Source organism: Chiloscyllium plagiosum, chromosome 4 (assembly GCF_004010195.1).
Source record: "Chiloscyllium plagiosum isolate BGI_BamShark_2017 chromosome 4, ASM401019v2, whole genome shotgun sequence".
In the NCBI taxonomy this organism is placed as follows: Eukaryota; Metazoa; Chordata; class Chondrichthyes; order Orectolobiformes; family Hemiscylliidae; genus Chiloscyllium; species Chiloscyllium plagiosum.
Genome location: NC_057713.1, coordinates 95,350,823 through 95,364,256, shown reverse-complemented (window position 1 = coordinate 95,364,256; position 13,434 = coordinate 95,350,823). Strand labels below are relative to the sequence as shown.

Sequence of the window (13,434 nt, the reverse complement as noted above, 5' to 3'; positions counted from 1 at the left end):
TTACCCAATAGAAATAGATCAGTAACCCTTGAGGCATCTGGAAAGGTTTAAAAATGTATTTCATCCAATTGGCAAGACTGCATGCAACTTATAGTCATAATGAAGAGGAAAGAAACCCCAAGGTACAGGATTGAGTCTTCAATGGAGCAATCAAACTCCCAATCCTTGGTTCGATTGGCTACTGAATGTGATATAGAATTACATGCTGAAATAAATGACAAACCAAGTAACCCCATTCCATTCCATTCCGTTAGTGCTCTAAAGGCAGTCCTTGACTCTTTGTCTGGTGTCACTTTGACTTGAGCTATTTCTTTAGGCCACTTTTACCAGTGGCAGTTTGCTGGTGGTTTTAAATCTCAGAAGGAGGTCCTGAATCTATGGGATCTGGAACATGAATTGAATCCGAACTGTTGGTTTTATTCAGAACCACACATCAGCCATATAACCACAGAATTAATTGTCTAGGTATTGGCAAGCATGGCTGCCAGTGGGGGATCACTGAAAATTGGCTACGGACAAGAGGCTAAAATTGGAGACAACTGTAGGGTTGGGGGTTTTGCAGAAGTGGAGATGATCAGGATTCAGAAGGCTGGAATTGAGGCTGTCTTAGATAGAAAAGCAATACTGTACTAGTTTGCATCTTTGCTTCCAGTAGTCATCTCTACCACTCACAACAAGTATCTATCTTACACCTAGTTCAATAAAGATACAGAACCTAGTTCAATAAAGATACAGAACGAGCCAGATTGGTGTCCTATGAGCTCCGAACAGAGGCACTGTCAGACTGGGTGAATGGGCCTAGGGGTGATGGATGATCTGATGGAGCTAGGATATGGATTGCTGAATTTTAGATGAAGTCATATTTATCAAAGTGGGTTCAGTCAGGAGAGTACTAGAGCAGCAAAAGAACTGCAGTTTTTCCAGCAACAAAAATTATTGCTTGTCTTACAAAGGTATTACTGCAATGTCAGTTGCCTCCTCAGAAAAATTTAATAGATCAAGATAAAAGATCAACCGACTTTTAAAAAAAACACAGATCTAATTTCTATTTAAGGGTAGAGCTAAAGTTTATTAAGATAAAAACAGGCACAGATGATTAAGTACTCAATGAACTATAAGACCTCATTCACTGTGTGACTGATATAGAGACATCGGAGCAGTAATTTTATAGCTCTTAACTGACAGATTAAGTTTAGAGAGTTGGGACTACTCTGTTCAATATATGACCATTAAAGACAACTTACCACTTCCCTTGGTATAGAATCAGAATGTCCCAGAATACCACTCCTCGCTCCACTTCAAAATTGCAGGCCAATGCCATCAGTTGACTTTCAGATGCATTAAGCTCACCTTCCCAGGGTTTAGCTGATGTCAGCTGCCTTAGGACATCCACTCAGAATCTGAGTTGCCAGAATTACATTGCCAGAACTAAGACTGCCAGCTATGGTTGGACATAGCCCAGGAGGTGTAATCACATAGCCTCTTGCATCCAACTGACCGTCCCCAAAATCTTGCAACTGGTCATTCAATATGCCAATCTTCACTGAAAAATTCCTTTTTTCCCCCCAAACTCTTTCATGGGATGTGGGTAACACTGGCAAGATCAACGTTACTTGCCCTTCCTTAACTGAACCACTAAACTCAACAGCATGCTATGCCATTGGAGAAGGCAGTTGAGAGTCAAGCACGTTATTGTGGAGTCATATGAAGACCATACCAGGTGAGAATGCCAGGTTTCCTTCCCTAAATGGCATTACTAATGGATGTGATTTTAGAAAAACATAAATAGTTGCCATGGTCACCATTACGGAGACCGGTCTCAGACTCCAGATTTATTGATTGATTTTAAATTCCACAAGCTGCTTTATTAATTCCCTGATTACTAGTTCAGTGGCATTACCATTACCTCACATCAACTTCTTTTCACCATCAATTAGAAAATGAACAGCCTCGTTAGTTGTTTGGATGATGCCTGATTGTCATTCAAACAATCTTTCTTCCCTTACCCACCGATTTCCAATATTTTTGAAATCATCAAATAGCACTGTACAAATACAACTTTAAAAAGTATATTTTGTTTTAATGCCTCTCTGATTTTTCTCAGGGCTTCTGTTCGTAGCAGTATCCATGGAGATTAATCTTCAATTTCTCCAAACTCCAGGTTGATCCTGGAGGATTGGCATTGCTGGTGGACACCCAAAGGCCAATTTAAGACAAGGCTTAACCGTTAGGTATGTGATCTGAACATGACAACTACTCAGCTCCTGGAAAATGTATCCAATCTGATTTCTGACGAGGTGAATCCCAAGCTTGCCTTTAATTTCTCTTAATAAGCTTTTAAAATCCAGTGTGCAGGGCATACAACTGCCTTTTCTGCAGGGTTAGTATCACCACAAAGTAAGTGTTTAAATATGCTAAACTAAAATGTAGGGATCCTGATCTCATTAAATCCCTTGCATGGGTACATTTATAAAGGGGAAGTATTGCTTCATATCCATATGCCTATCTTAAAGTACTGTTCCACTCAATAGCACAACATGTCGAACCTGAAGTGGTCTGCACCATGACTACTATTAATATTTTATTTTTGTACATCTTGATGTATTCTCTTCCAAAAAAGAACAGCAATATGCTTCCTCCCTCATCCCATTATTATTATTCTTAAATTAGGAACAGGCGTTGAATGGTCAAGGAGTTTCAGCATCAAAAGCGGAATTTTTAATATATTAATATATACTGGCGCAGTGAGAATATGGAACTTATTGCCATGTGAAGTAGTTGAGCCAAACAGTATAGATGGTTTTAAGATGAAGTCAAGTAAATACAAAAGAGGGAAATAGAGGGATGTTCTGGTCGGGTTTGATGAAGAAAGCAGAGACAAGCATGTCAGAAGTAGATGCACTAGTATAGATTTGTTAGGCCGAATGACCTGTTTTTGTGCTACAGATAAGAAGTAATCCGTGGTGTGCTGTGAAATGGGTTAAATGTAAAACTAGTAATTTAGTACACAGATAACAACGTGAACCAGTTGGGTTGTCTCATATTACAGTCTAAAGTTCCACATGGAAACAGAAATCCGAACTCCATGACAACTAATCAGCCATATCCCATATAATGTAAATGCAAATTGTATTCACCCGTGCAACATGCTAACTTAATAAAACAGCAAACATTACTGTTAGTACAACTAGCATTTTTCATTGAGAAACTACTGAGAAATAACAGGTAAACCTGCATTTATTAAGCATTATTTGCAACCAAGTAGTAACAGACTGTGAAAGCAATATGCTACATTGTATTGACAATGCACAATATAAAGTCTTCATTTTTTTTCCTGGATTTTTTTAGTGCAAGCACAAAATTGAACACAAAATCCAGATTGTTGTCATACATTAAACTGAGAGGTAATCAAGATCTTTAAGGCACATTACAAGAATGGTGCTTCCCATAACGGTTCAGCATCTGCCTTTCAATTGGGAATTATATTTATACAGAACCTGGCAAGGGGCTTCATGGCAGCACAATCAAACACGATGGGACACTGAACCACGTAATGAGATATTGCGCAGGTCTGGGCCAGACTCAGAAATCCCAAGACCCTGTGGTGCTCTCTGATCCACCACCCCCGACCAAGCACTGTTCCCTTCCCCGGACGAGAGCACAGTGGGGCCCACTGGTGTCTCAAGTCCTGGTTACTGAGTCCTGATACCTCCTGGGGTGACAATACAGATGACCAAATGCATTGATCGAAGGTTTCAAAGAACATACTAAAGGAAGAGAGAGTGAACGGAGATGGGGTTTAGGGTAGGAATTCCAGTCAGCTGACAAACTTTATCACTCTCATGACTGCAAAATGTCTGTCTGAAAATGGAATTGCGAAAACTGATACTTATTTGTCTTTATGTGACAAGTACTGATTTTACTGATGTTAACTTTATGTTTCACAATGAGATGAGTGAAATTTAAATACCGGTATGGATCAGTTGGGCTGAATGGCCTGTTTCTGTGCTGTTACTTCCATGTAATTAAACTAATCACTAGTATGAATGCACACAGCCCTGTAAATGAGGGGGAAATTGTTTCCCATTTCTGTGCCTTCAGATCATGGTCACTGATTCTATTCTTAAAAGCATCCCAGTGTATATAACATGTGGCATGTTGTTTCCAATTTATCTCTACCAGCTCAGATGTGGTCTGCTGCTTAAATGACTTAACATCCTGTACCATAAAATGAAAACAAAATGTACAGAAATGGCAGGTCCACTTACTTATCCTGCACAAATGTAAATAGTTATCAGACTGCATCGTAAGACCCTATAATTACTACAAGTGATGTACTGTCAGCTTTGCTCAAAACATTTCTTTCAGTTGCGCCAACAGAAACAAAAACAAGTTTCAAGGTCAACGAGAAACAATTGCTTTCTGTTTTATCGGAATTCCCAGCTCTGTAAGTTTTTAGGAACAAAACGTTGCGATTTAAACAGGATGTCATTATGATGGTGCCAGTGCTTCCCATATTATAACAAAAAAGGCAAAAGACATCAAGCACCACCTATTTCCGTTTGCTGCACTGCAGTAAAGCAATTCAGCATTGAAAAACATTTCCATAGAAACCCCAAATGCTTGCCAACAGCTGACCAAAACCGTCAGCGACTGGAGAAGACTATTCGTATTAATGAAGTGATTTACCCTGAGGCTGAAGAAATTGCAATTACATACCCGAAGCAAACCATAACTTTGCAAATAGGTAGAAATGTTCAACCTATCAAAATGCTCACAAAGTCAATTCAAAGTTCCTTTTGTGCACCAAAGTTCATCATTTGTTTTACAAACTGGACTGGTCTGAAACTTGGGCCAAGTGCAGTTTATAAATTAGAGGATCTTACAGCACAAAGATGTCATACAGCCATCATGTCTATACTGGCTCTTTGAAAGAGCTATAAGGTAACAATGGCCTAGCGGTATTATCACTGGGCTCGTAATCTAGGGACACAGGTAACATTCTGGGGCCAAGTGTTGGTGGAATTTCAATTCAGTAAAAGCCAAAATTAAAATGTATCGATGCATGTTGCAGCTGAATCTGCTTGCAACACGTTCCAGATTACAACCTGCAACAGAAAAATGGTTTCTTCTTACCTGTCTGACTCCTGCCAAAAACCCAAAAGTTAGCTTTCTATTAAAAACAATTCATTTGCAATTTGCTGGTTTTCAATTCTGTTCTTAACAAAGTCTAAAGGGATAGATTGAAAGACTATTTGATAGATAATGTAAACAAAACAGTGGCAAATGGATTCAGTTGCAGGCAAATGTGAGGTCATCCAACTTGCAATTATGTAAGAACAGAGCAAGGCACTTACTAAATGGAGGCCTTTATGATGTGATGGATAATACTGTCTCTTCTTGTGAGAAAGCAGTTCTAGGTTTGAGCCCCATCTCAGGTTTTGATGGCCAAGAAAAATTTGTTCATGACATGGCTATGACCATTAGATACAGGAGTAGAACTTGGCCCATTAAGTCTGCTCCACCATTCAATCATGGCTAATATGTATCTCAACCCCATTTTCCTGCCTTTTCCCAATAACCCTTAATCCCCTTACCAATCAATCAATCACTGTCTTAATACGCTCATTGACTTGATCTCCACAGCCCCTGTGGCAATGAGTTCCACAGATTCTCCACCCTATGACTTATGAAAGTCTTCCCTGTCTCAGTTCTAAAGGGTCATCCCTTCACTTTGAGGGTGAGCCTTTGGGTCCTAAACTCTTCTCTTGCTGGTTGTCTCATCCTTATCCTTTATATGCTTCGTCTTCCTTGGGTTGAATTTCTGCTGCGTCTCCTGTGAATTACCCCAGACATTCCTCTAAACAGATTGAGTAATTCTGCAAATTCTTCCAACTCAAGCTCAGGGCCTCTGGTAAATGTGAGGCAGATTCCTTGTCAGCCACGTGATAGGAAGACAGTTGGAGCACTTTGAAATTTCAGGAAGTCTCAATCAACAAGGGTCACTGATCAATCAGAGTTGGCCTCCCACCAATACACCCTCATCTTCAGGCACCTTCCCCAGCCACCACAGGAATTGCAAAACTTGCACTCATACTTCCCTCATCACCTCCATCCAAGACCCCAAAGGAGCTTTCCACATTCATCAGAGTTTTACGTGCACATCCACCAATGTCATTTATTGTATCTGTTGCTCCCGATGTGGTCTTCCCTACACTGGGGAGACAGGATACCTACTTGCAGAGCGCTTCAGAGAACATCTCCAGGGCACCCACACCAACTAACCCCATAGCCGAACACTTCAACTCCTCCTCCCATTCCACCAAGGACATTAAGGTCCTGGGTCCCTTCCATCACCACACCCTAACCATCCAACGCTTGGAAGAATAACGCCTCATCTTCCACCTTGGGACCCTCCAAACACACAGCATCAATGTGGATTTCACCAGTTTCCTCATTTCCCTTCCCCCCACCTTATCCTACTTCCAACCTTCCATTCGGCACCGCTCTCATGACCTGTCCTACCTGTCCATCTTCCTTCCCATCTATCCGCTCCACTCTCCTCTCTGTCCTATCACCATTACCCCCACCTCCATCTACCTGTCTCACTCTCAGCTACCTTCTCCCCAGCCTCACCCTCTCTCGGTTATCTCTCCAATCCCTTGGCTCACAAACCTCATTCCTGATGAAGGGCCCTTACCTGAAACGTCGATTCTCCTGCTCCACGGATGTTGCCTGACCTGCTGTGCTTTTCCAGCACTCCACTCTCGACACAATGGACAAAGCTAAGTGATCCCATAACCAATCGGTTAGATCTACGTTCTTCAGTCCTATCACATCCAGTTGTGAATGACAGTGTGGAGCCCAGCACATCAGTGCAAAACACCGAGCTGAAGCATTTGCAATCTTCAGCCATAAGTGCCGAGTGATGATTCAATCTCAGCCTCCTCCAGAGCTCCCCAGTATCACAGAAGCCAGTCTTCAGCCAATTCAATTCACTTCAATTGATATCAAGAAATGGCTGGAAGCACTGGACACTTCTAAAGGATATGGGCCCTGACAACGTTCCAGCAAAAATATTGAAGATGTGCCCCAGATTAGCCACACCTCTAATCAAGCTGTTGTGGTTCAGCTACCAACATTGGCATCTACCCAAACATCTGGACAATAGCCCAATAATGTCCTGTACACAAACTGGAAGGCAATTTCAATCTGCCTACCTACAGCCCATCAGTATATACTGATCAACAGCAAAGTGATGGAAGGAGTTGTCAATAATGCTACCAAGTGTGTGTGCTCAGCAATAACCTGCTCACTGATGTTGTTTGTGTTCTATCAGGTCCATTAGCAGGTCCATGGTTAGAGCAATGCTTCACAGCACTAGGGACCCAGGTTCGATTCTGGATCCAGGTTTGATTCCTTCCTCCGGTGATTCCTTCCTCTGTGTGCAGTTTGCCCATTCTCCCCATGTCTTCTCTGAGTGCTCCGGTTTCTTCCTACAGTCGAAAGATGTTTACGTTAGGTGGATTAGGCATTGGAAACGCAGGGACAGGGTAAGGATACTCTTCAGAGGGTCACTGTGAACTTGCTGGGCCAAACGGCCTGCTGCTACACTGTAAGGATTCTATGATTTCTTAGCTCCTGACTGCATTACAGCTTTGGTCTAAAAGAGCTGAAGTTCAGAGGTGATGAAAGAGCAACTCCCCTTGACATTATGGTAGTTTTATTACTGAGATTACTGAAGGAACCCATCAAAATTAGTGTCACTGGAAAAAGAGGATCCAAGAACTTTCATATTCTCAACTGTAGTGAAGCTCAGCACAAATGGATGAGGCAGGATGGAGTGTTTTCAGCCAAGAATATTAAGTGAATTATTCTGCTTGACATGTTTCTGAGTTCCTCAGCATCATAAACACCAGAAAACATATTCAGTTCAGCCAGAAAGTCAGTAATTAGTGGTCACTGAAATCAGAAGGGAGATGAGGAGAGTATTTGCTCTCAGCCTGTTCTCAGGATCTGGAGTTCTGTCTGAAACAGTGATACAAGAAATAATTTCAAAAGAAAATTGCAACTGTCCACGGAAAAAAGGAACTTGCGGAATTACAGATAAAAATTGGCAACAGGTAACTGAGTATGGTGGTTCCTTTAAAGAGCCAGTGCAGGCATGATGGGCCAACTGGCCTAGTTCAGTGCTGTAAGAAAGTTTCAATTCAGCTTATTTACCTCAACATTAACTAGGATGAACTGCTGCAATCATCGCCACTTTTATTTCAATGTAAAAGACAGATCTGAGCACGGAGGTGGATTGATCATTGCCTTTGACCTCAGCCCCAAGGTGGTCAAAGGGAGAACTCTCCAGTGACTGGGTTCTTACCTGATACAGAGGAAGGCTGGCAGAGCCAGTCAGTGAAAGAGGACACATCGGAGGAGGTGTTCCTTGGATCAGTGTTGCTGGCCTCAACCATCTTCAGCTATTTCGTTAAAACCTTCCCTTTTACACAATGTCTGGAATTTGTTAGCAATCCCAAATTATTCGACTCCAAACCCAATTCCTCTGACAAAGAAGTGTCTGGAACAAAACCAAGACTATATGCAGGTTTGAGCTGACAAACAGCACAAATATTTGCAACATGCAAATGCTAGGCAGTGGTTAGTTCCAATCCTTTTGCTCATTTTGCATCGTTAAGCTTTCATGGAATTAATATCACCGAGCTCCCATCAGCAATGCCCTGGGATTCACGTATTCCCAGAAGCTTAACGAAACCAGCCATATTAGTGCCACAGCTTTGAGGCAACAAGAAGTTGAGCATTTTGCAACAAATGGCTTATGTCTGAATTCCTCAATGCTTTTTCAATGTTTATAAAGCTTCAAACTGAATGCTCAGTTTGAATGCAGGTAGCTGCAAGAAAACCTATGAAGCCTGACTCCATTCAGGACAGAGCAGTCTATTTCAGCAGCATCACTGAACTCTCATTGTGCAGTGCACATTTTATACAGATACTACCCTGTACAAAGTCCTGTTTCAATTTCCTTCATGGTCTCCCAAAACCCACCTTGTCCACCTGTAAGGTCCTGTCTGAATAAATAAAGCTTCAGGGTTACAAGAATAGACTGGGCAAACAAAATTGACTGGATTGCTTTGCAGAGTGCTGGAATGGACTCAGAGGGCTGAATGGCCTCTTTCTAAGCCATGATGAAATTTCTAACTCTCCAAGGTCTTTGCCCTCCTCCAATTCTGGTATTCTATGCACTTTCGATTTTCAACTCTCTACCATTTGCATCAGTGCCCTACACCTCTGCCTTCCCTCTCTTCCTTTATGACAATCTACACCTCTGAAAAACCGTTTGCTCACCTGTCCTCATATGTCCTTATGTGGGTCTGTGTCAAATTTTATCTGTGAGGTGCCTTGGGAGCTTTTACACGGGCCAAGGTACCATGCAAATACAAGTATTGAAGAGTAAAGTTTTAAAAGCTAATTATTTATAAATACATGTGCAGTGTACCATCTACAACAAGCTCACAGGAGAATGAAAAATATATTTTTTGCAACAATGTTCACTCAGTTTCTTGCTGACTATATCCTTTACAGATCTATTTACAAATCTTCTCAAAACTTGCTAAGACCTATTGGTTTAGTTAGCTTCTCAGAATCAAACACAGAACAATGGATCCCACAAAACTTTGCAGTATCTATTAAATCATTATCCTACCTTTTTATCCAGTTTGCACTAAACTAAAAATATCTCAAACATACGTCAATGAAAAGAGGATAATAAATAAAACTGTGTTCTGGACCAGTAAACAGATTCAACATATGACTTTTAATTCAGGCTAATGCCATCTATAATAGAAATCCAATGCCTTTAATTGCGCAGCCAAAAAGATATCCTTCCTCTTCAATTATAGAATCACTTCCACACACTTTAGAATACAAGGACTGAGACTTAGAATTAATAGTGGTCCTTCCTGTCAACGTACTCTGATCTCTTCCTGTTCAATTTATCCACATAATAATCTTTTGTCAAAGTTCAAACAGTGGGAAGGGAAAAGAAAAGGATGCCTATCAACACACTAACTAAAACTCCAGCCATATCTTGGTGATTATTAACTACATGCATGCATTACACCCTTGGGAAACTAGTTGCTATTTCAGAAGCATCCTATAATCCCCTAACACTAATCTAACAGCACCCTACAAGAGAGCCCCAATGATAAAAGTGATTTGCCTTCAAATAATTCACAAAGTCTGTCATCTGCTTCTGCGTGACATTTTGCACATGTCACTGTAAATCCCCAGAATTGCTTAGCTTTGCATCCCTCCACCACATCTATAAAGATGAAACTTAACCTAAAATGAAGACTAATAACATGGTATACTGCTCTGAAGCAGACAACTGTCTCTGATTCTGCTGCTTAGAATGTATTACATTAAGCAAAGCCAAGAGGGTTAAACAAAGGGGAATTTGAGAGTTTCAAAAGTAGATTAATGATTACTCATTTACCTCCTGCACAATTAACTGATCAGTTAACACAACCACAGAAACAGACCGAGTTTCCATTGTTTCTCATGCATACCTATGACGATGTATAGATTTAAGATTAAGATTGCCAATATTTATTTTGGAAAATGATATCATACAGGATGCATTGCTAGGCTCAATATAAGGACAAAACAAAACATGTAAATCTGGAAGGATAACTGCCCCCAAGAGGCAGTAAGGAAATGAATCAGTAATCATCTAATTCCTGAAATAAAATCATTTTCCTTTAAGTAACTGAAGCCTATTTTACGGCAGGGTTCACAGCATATTTCTTAATATAGTGTAGCATGATTCTGTTATATTTTTAGTGCCAAATGGAAATATAAAATGCTATACCACAATTATTAATAGACAACAAAAGATCTTAATTATAATCCTGGGCATTCCATTACCTATTCTCAACATTACATGTGATGCGTACACAATACATTTTACGATGCACTTACCTTAATATGGTTAACTTTGAATTGTAGAAGTGAATTAAATTTCCTGTAAACCTCTCCCTGTTACAATGCTGAACCATGAACAATCTGTTCAATAGCAACAATTTTGCTCCCCAATTGCTGACCAAAAAAAACTGCTCATTCTTCATTTATCAAGAAGGTTTGAATTAAAATAACTATTTTTTTTTAGAAAACTTCCCATTCTGAAAGGAACTATGAATCATCATTTGAATTTTCTGTTACCCTTGACCACTTCTGCAATAAATAAAAAAGGAAGTGGTTTACTTAATTTCTAGTGAATCTGTCAAATTGAGAATAAAAACACAAATTTAAATAGGAATGACTGTAAGAAAAATTGCACATTATACAGTGAGCTTGCAATATTGATTCATCACATCTTGCCACCTCAGACATTTGCAAAAAACAGTAGAATTGTTAAAAAAAGTAGTTCTGTGTTATATATACATTTCTGTACTTATCTGCATTTACGATATACTCCTCTGCTAACCCTTTCTGACTCTTTCTAAAAGTACTAACACCACAAAGTCATTACTTCAACATCTGCACTGGATTAAGCTGACAATAAAATGCTCAGCTCACAGGCACATACGTGCTTCATATAAGGAAACAAACTCATACCTAAAATCCCTGAAATATGAAAGGTTTCAAAAGTAATTTTCACTGTGAAGATGGAATTATGAAAGAAAGCGATATTGTTATTGGCAACCCCATTCAAAGGAAAATTCTCCCTTCAACATAGCAAACAAGATACAAAATATAAAGCATGTCAGTAGAATGCACTATAAAATCAGTGAAGCTTCTTATTAAATCTCCCTTCAAAGAATGCAGATTGACCTTGCATCTGCCATGGGAGAGAGGGTTGTACCAACCCTTGTCTTAAATGACAGCTATGCATTATGGCTGCCTTTGCTGTCCATTAGAAAATGAGCAGAACTTTTACTTTTACATTAGACAATTTTATCTCCTGTTAAATAAAATCAATTTTAATATGCAAGAGGCCAGAACTGGGTTCGTGCAATAATCTGACAGCAGGGGTAGGGCTGGACAAGGTTAGAAAATTTTAGGGGAAACATGGGGGAATAGTGATGGATCAGTGCAAGGTCTTGGGTGGTGTTTGGAAACAATGATAAGAGAAAAAATGGGCTAAAACTTTATTTAAACCTGTGCTAAGCAAGTCCTGTTAAACAAACATGACCACAATCGCCTGGTTCTAGGTTTTGGGGTCTGTGAAAGAAACAATCTTTTGGGACAGTAATGTCCCATTTAAATAACATGCATGCAGCCTAACACTTCAATGTTACCTTTACGAATAGGAATTAGTTCCCAGCAAAACAGAGGGGCTGCCTGCTTTTCGAACTGTAGCCCATATTGTTGAATGCAAATCGCTTTAGCATTTTGATTATTTTTCAAATCTTTGTTTTCATTAAACATAGAACATTAAAATCATATATTATGTAGCAGCAAGGTGAGAAAGCCTATTATACTCACCCCTCTACACCCAATACACTGCTCTATGCATGAAATGTCTTGCAACAGACTTTCTCATATCAACACTGTTCCTTTGAAATTAAGGGGTTTTGAGGCCAAAGATCACATTTCTTTTAAAAGAAAGCTCTTCAATTTTGTAATAGCAGATGAAACCCAAACAAAATACAGTATCTCTGTAAGTAGTTTTTATATGCATTTGGCTAGGTAGATTAATGGGCATCAGTGAATTACTATGCAATGAGGGTAGATGACAAAATTAAGGAAAAGCACTAAAACAAATAAAAGCAAAGTCCTCTGGTGATCTTAAAACAGAAAGTGCTGTAGAAACTCAGCAGGACTGATAACATCTGTGGAGAGAGAAACAGAGTTCTCATTTAAATATTTTTCAGATTATCAAACTTGAAACATTAACTTCACTTCTCTTTCCACAGACAAACCTTGCTGAGTTTCTCAAATACTTCCTGCTTTATTTGAAAGTACTTAAACCACAGTTTTACTGTAATAAAAACCGAGAGTGCTGGACAAACAAGACAGATCTGGTGGCATCAGCGGAGAAGGAAACAGAGCTAACATTTGGAATCCGGTACTAAAGGCTCCCGTCAAAGAAATCTGCAGAAATCTTCAACTTTAATAGCTTTGACTGGTACCAAGCAATAGTACATTTCCAATTAGATATTGGGGGCAGCACTGGAACACACTAACAGACTGCTACCCTCTTAGAAGGTATCTGGGAGCCAAGAGCAATGACAACCTGGTCACTCTTACTTGCCACCAAAATGAGTACAAACTTATCAATATTGTACTCCGATTCCATTGTTGTGCACATTCACCTTATGTTTAAATTCATATGCCTGAATCTTACAGGGGCCTGAATGATATGGGTGATGGCAAGTAATGTGGCAGAACTATGTGAGATCCAGTGAGGCCTATCTCACTGTC

The 13,434-nt window shown here is 39.9% G+C and overlaps 1 protein-coding gene across 2 annotated transcripts in view; it reads right to left on the bottom strand.

Annotated features, from left to right (window-relative positions):
- Nucleotides 1–11,400, bottom strand: part of znf516 (zinc finger protein 516) — a 126,841-nt gene extending 115,441 nt beyond the window's left edge. Inside the window, exon 1 of one of the 2 annotated variants that reach the window (XM_043688637.1) lies at nt 10,990–11,400. The gene's annotated coding sequence lies outside the window, so the exon portion shown is untranslated. The remainder of the gene's footprint in view (nt 1–10,989) is intronic. The other variant, XM_043688636.1, reaches the window with a different exon arrangement.
- Between the last annotated feature and the right edge of the window lie 2,034 nt (nt 11,401–13,434).